The sequence below is a fragment of the Zonotrichia albicollis genome, chromosome 28 (assembly GCF_047830755.1).
Source record: "Zonotrichia albicollis isolate bZonAlb1 chromosome 28, bZonAlb1.hap1, whole genome shotgun sequence".
Lineage (NCBI taxonomy): Eukaryota > Metazoa > Chordata > Aves > Passeriformes > Passerellidae > Zonotrichia > Zonotrichia albicollis.
The window spans coordinates 2,082,630-2,088,629 of record NC_133846.1 but is presented as its reverse complement, the minus strand read 5'-3'; positions in this window follow the sequence as shown (position 1 = coordinate 2,088,629).

Genomic DNA, 6,000 nt, shown 5'->3' with positions numbered 1-6,000 from the left:
ATGTCATTTCCATGCGAGAACCAACCCAGCAGCTCTTCCCCTTACGGAGATGGAGTTGGACTTGGTGACGTTGTGCAAAGTTTCTCCTGGAAGCTTTTCAAGTTGGTGGGATCATTCTTTGCCCAAAAATAAGCTCTGATCCATGGAAAATGAGCCCCAGAGAGCGTCAGGAGCAGCACGGGGAGTTCCCTGCTGCAGTCAGTCCCACGCTGGCACCAAAGGGGCAGCACTTTTCAGCCTTTCCCTGATCCCAAAGCACCCACCACAAACATTCCCAAACCCAGGAGAATGAGGAACCCTGCTCTGGCTCTACAGAACAGGGCAGAGGGCTGGTGGCAGGTTCAGAAGGAGATCCTGGGGGTCCTGATCCTCATCCTGCCCACTGGAAGAACCAAATTCCTCGGCAGCTCCAGGAACCAACACAAACCCCCAAAATCTCACAAACCTCGTGCTGCCTTCAGCTCCAAACACCCCAACCCCACCTGCCCATGAGCTGTCCACTTGCCCAGGAGGGTCCCAGCAATCTCTGGAGCCTGGAAAATCAGGACACCCTAAACCAGCCTGTCCTGGAGCAGCACACGTGGATAAACTCATCCCTCTGCCATTAAATCCCTTTAAATGCCAGCAGTAAAACTGGGAGAGCAACTTTAAAAACTAATAAGCCTTTCCAGGAGTTATGTTATGTTTAATAATATTTAATGACCTGGTGTGAGCCAGAGGCCTCCCAGTCCCTATTTAGCCATAATTTACAGCACCCTGTGAGCTGTGGACAGTGGAACAGGGAAAATCCTGGCAGCTCCAGCTGCTGCAAAGGGAAAGTGTCAGGGAAGGCTTGGGATGCCCAGGGAGCATTAAATGGGTGCCCACCCTGCAAGCAGGGAGCCAAATCCTCTTTTAAAGCAGCCCAAGGGGTTTAAACTGATTTATTCCTGCAGCTCCTCGAAAGTCCACTACGTTCATTTGTAGAAACTTGGAATTTTATCCAGCAGCAGCAAATAAAAAAAATAGATACTGGTTTAAATCTAATAATGTTTAAAGAGGGGGCATTGCATGCTCAGACCCCTCTGTGCAGAGCCAGCCCCTCACAGGATTCTGAGGGAATAATTTTGAGTCCAGCATCACAGCACAGCATTTCTCACAAATTCAGTTTCCCTGAGCAGGGCTGGAAAATGCAGCTGTGATTTACACCACAAATCCACCACTCCTGCAGCAACAACAGCTTTCCAATGACCAAACAACACATCAACCCCTGCCAAGACACAGAGGTGACATTTACATCAGAAACTCTTGGAAATGAGATTTTCTCGTGATTCCAGATTTTCACCGTGCCTTGGTAACAAAGTCCTGCCCCGGCAGCAGCAATGAGAGCATTAATGTTATTTATGGTCAGTGTTATCCCCTTGTTCTGCTGTCTCACATCAAACATCGCACATCTGAGATTCCCCGGGCTCCTCCCCACCTCCTTTTGCTGCTCACATGCAGCTCATCCCCTCCCACACCTGCAGGTTGTGTTTTCATACACCTGGAGCAAGGAGTGGTGCCCAAGAGTGAACTGAAAGTGTTAAAAAACAGCAAATGAAGGGGTAAAACTTCACCCCTCAGATTTCCACTTAGTTCTCCAGGCCACTTATTTAGTTCCTTCTCCAAATCTTTGAATTCCTGATCTTTCCCCTCATTTTGCAGACAAACGCCCCCAAAGCTGTATCATTCCCCAGCCTGGAACTTTATCTCCAGCCCTGGTGAGCAGAGGAGCAAAATGCAGAAAAGGGGAGGATAGAGAAATCCAAGCTCTGATCCACCCCAGTGCCTGATGCCAAAGCTGGGATGAGGGGATCCAAACCCTGGGGGTGGAAACACCAGCAGGGACACAGGGGGAGCAGGGGAGACCCCCTTGGTGCTGGGAGCCACTGGGTACAGCAGGGCCAGCTCCAGGGACACTGTGGGATCCCGGGACACTGTGGGATCCTGGCTCCCATGTCCTGGAGCCACCATCACCCTTGCATCCCTTATCCCAGGGTCACCATCATCCCTGAACCAGCCTGACCCAGGCCTGGCTTTGGCTTTGGGCAGGGAAAGGCTGCCAAGGGGACTCTGTAGCGCTTGTGAAGGGGAAAATAAACCCAGTGAGCATCAGGAAAATGGAAGTTTCTCCCCTGCCTGGCGTTTCTTGCTGCTATCAGCAGTGAGGGATGGAGTTTGGGATCACAGAAGAGCCCAGGGTGTTTGGTGGAGCTGGGAGAACAGGGACGGGGGCATGGCTCGCCCTGCAGCCCCTGCCCCGGGGGATGTGACCCACGCGGGACAGTGTCCCCGGCAGGGCGGGATTTGGGATTAGAGGGTTAACCCGGAGCCCGGGAGGCCGCACGTGACCGGCTGGGGGCTGGGGGTGTGCGGGCTGGGGGGGCTGCGGGCGATCCCTCCCTCCCCATCGCCCCCCCCCATCCCCGGTGCCCCGCACAAAATCCGCTCCCGCCGAGCGTCCCCGTCCCCTCCGTGCTGCGCCATGGACACACCGGGCTGCCCGGCCTTCCCCCCGCCTCGCCGGCCCGGGGCTCCCCCGGGGCTCCCCCGGCCTCCCTCCGCCTTCGCGCTCGGCGCTCCGGGGCCCCACCGGCGGCCGCCGCCGCTCAGCCCCCGGCCCGGCCGCTGCCCGCGGTACCCGGGGGTGCCCAGCCCGGGCCCGCCCGCCGTGGCCGTGCATGGGAAGCCGCTGTACCCGCCCGGGGCTGCAGGTACCGGGGAGCCGCGGGTGGATGGGGGGCCGGGGCTGCCGACACCTCCCGGCCCCTTCTGCTTCTCTTCCCCCTCTCGGTTCCGCCGGGACCCCAGCCCTGACCCCCCCACCCCGAGGGTGTCATTGCGCTGAGGCGGTGACATTGCATTGTCACTGCTCCGAGGCGGCGATGTCGCGATATGGCCCCGTCGGGGACAAGCAGGGCGTCCCCCGACGGGAGTCGGAGCGGGGAAGGGCCGGTGCTGCCGAGTGTCGCCAGTGGAGCTGTGTCGCGACAGAGACCGTGGTGTCCGGGCCGGTTCCCTTCTCCAGAAACAAGGGGGGAAGGGGGAGAAAAAGCGGCGGGAGAGACCCGGCCCCGCTGCAGAGACGGCGGGGACCGGCCCGGGGTGGGGAAAGGCCGGTCCCCGTTCCCGGGGATGGAGAACGGTGGTATCCATTCCCGGGGATGGAGAGCGGCCGCGCTCCCGGAGGAGGCTGCAAAGTCGCGTCCGGCCGCCGACTCCGCTTCCCGGAGCCCACCGGGCAGGACCGACGGCAGCACGGACGGGCCCGGGGCTCCGAGACCTGGGGGAGGCCGGACTGCGGGGCTGGCAGCGCTGCCCGGTACCCGGTGCCCGGTTCGGAGCCCCAGCGCTGCCCGGTTCCCTCGGTGCCCCTCTCCGGGGCAGCACCGCTCTCGTTCCCAGTACCGGGCTGCGGCTCTCCCGGTTCCCCGGCTCTCCCCGGAGCTCCAGAGCTCCCGGTTCCCCTCGGCCCGGCTGTCCCGGGGCTCCGTGGCCGTGTCCAGGCTCGGACAGGACCGAATTCCTTCCCGGTTTCTCCCGCCGCTCCTTTGCGCTCTCCCGGCCGGGCCCGTCGGGGGCTGCCCCGGTCTCTCACTTTCGCTTTAATTTTATATCCCCAATTCTGCTTTAATAGAAAAAGCAAAAGGCAAAGCTGCAGGGGCGATGGGAACCAGGTGGGACCCGGCAAAGCCGCCTCGGGGAACAGGTAGAAAAAACCCCAAAAAGCCGGAAAAAGCCATCAGGAGCACCGGGAGGGCCCCGCAGCAGCGTTTACCTGCTCCGGGCGCGGCAGGGGATGCTGCCGACCCACGGGTGTTTCCTCCGGGTCCTGGGAGTCCTTTCCGTGCCCCATCCCTTCACTAATGATCCTTTTGAGTTCCTTCCCCTCCCCATTACCCCTGGAATTGTGCAGCTGTTCCCCAGCTGCCGCCTTCCCCAGCGCCGCCAAATCTTTCAGGGGGTGTCAGTTTAGGAGGGAGTAGGAGAAAAATATCTGAAAAATATCTGTATCTTCCCTTTGTGCCCCGGTGCCGCTGTGTTTGTTTAGTTTCGTGCCTGTATCCCGCTCCTTCCTGCCTTTTCCTTGTTTCTGGGTATTTATTTATTTGTCTCCAACACCAAAACCCGTGGGTTATTTGGAAATGCGCCACGTTGCCTTTGAAAAAAGGGGGAAAAAATCCCAAACTCGATGCTTTGTGCAGCAGGATTTTATTTTGGCCAGTTTTTCCTTAGTTTTGGTTATATTTGGGTCTGCTCTTTGGTGAGATTTGGTTTTGAATCATTAAAACCCTCCAGGCCAGCGGCTGAGCCCTTTGGAGGCCAGAGCAGGGAGGAAATGGCAATTCAGCCTCATTCCTTTGCCTTATCCATGACCAGACAGGTCGGTACTGAGAGGGACCAGCAGCAATCACCCCCCCAAACCTCCCCCAAATTACAATTCCTCATTAATTCAAAGCAGCTGGATCGGAGCTTGGCGGCTCCATAGCCCCCAAATTGCCTTAATTAGAAAACAACCAAAAATCCAAAGTGAAAGGCTGGAAAAGGCCATGCTGGGGCTGCTTTGGATGGCTCTGCAGGGATGGGGACCCCATTTTCCTGCTCTCTTGGGGTGTGGTGGGGAGGAGGATCCATCCCAAAGGAGGCATTTCCCCTCCTGGCCCTATGAGGTCTCACCTGCAGGAACCCCAAATCTGCAGCTGATGACTGGGGTGGGATCAGGGCAAACCCAGCATTTTTAGGTTGTCCTTTCCCTAGGTGACCCCTCAGCAGATGGGGGACCCCAGGGCACCCCTCCCTATCTGCCAATTCCCTGCTCACTTCTCCTTTCCTTGTCTCAACCCAGCAGGGTCCCAACAGCACCCGGAGATTTTGGAGCTGCCAAACTCTGGGTGTCCCCATGTGGGGACAAATGGCCCTCTGGGGGTACAGAGGTGGCCCCCAAACATGTGGCAGGGATTTTCCTCCTTGATCCTACTCCATTATCTGCCCCAGTGATGCAGCAGCACCAAAGGGAAGGGGAGACCCCCCAGATTTCTTGCTCTGGTCCCAGAGGAGGGTGAGGAAAGGGAGTTTGGTTCAGCAGAAAAAGCAGGGTGGTGTTTTCACTCCTTTCCAAGAGTTTTCCTGGGAGCTGCCGCTCCAGGGAAGGGCTGGCTCAGGAGCACAGAGCAGCCCCGAAGGGCACCCACTGCTCCAGCAAGGCTTTCCCAGCCTCCGGAGGCTTTTCCTGCCCGCAGCTCCTTCTCAGGGATGGATATTTGCCCTGCTCAGGATTGGATTTTGCCCTTCCCAGGGGTGGATTTTCTGCCCTTCTCAGGGAGGGATTGTGCCCTTGTCAGGGACGGATTTTGCCCTTCTCAGGGGTGTTTTTTTGGCTTCTCAGGGATGTATTTTTTTGCCCTTCTCTGGGATGGATTTGTGCCCTTCTCGGGGACAGATTTTGCCCTTCTCAGGATTGGATTTTTTCCCTTCTCAGAGATGGATTTTTACCCTTCTCAGGGGTGGTTTTTGCCCTTCTCAGGGGTGGATTTTTGCCCTTCTCAGGGGTGGTTTTTGGCTTTTCAGGGATGGACTTTTTGCCCTTCTTGGGGATGGATTTGTGCCCTTCTCGGGAACAGATTTTGCCCTTCTCAGGATTGGATTTTTTTTCCTTCTCAGGGAGGGATTTTTTCTCTTCTCAGGGAGGGATTTTTTCTCTTCTCAGGGAAGGATTTTCTTACCTTCTCAGGGCTGGATTTTTGCCCTTCTCAGGGCTGGATTTTTGCCCTTCTCAGGGATGGATTTTTGACCTTCTCGGATATGGATTTTGCCATTCTCAGAGGTGGATTTCTGGCTTCTCAGGGAGGGATTGTGTCCTTCTCAGGGACAGATTTTTGCCCTTGTCAGGGACGGAATTTTGCCCTTCTTGGGGATGGATTTTTGCCCTGCTGTGTGTCCATGCTGAGCCCTTTCTCCTGGGACACTACTGTGACATTCCCT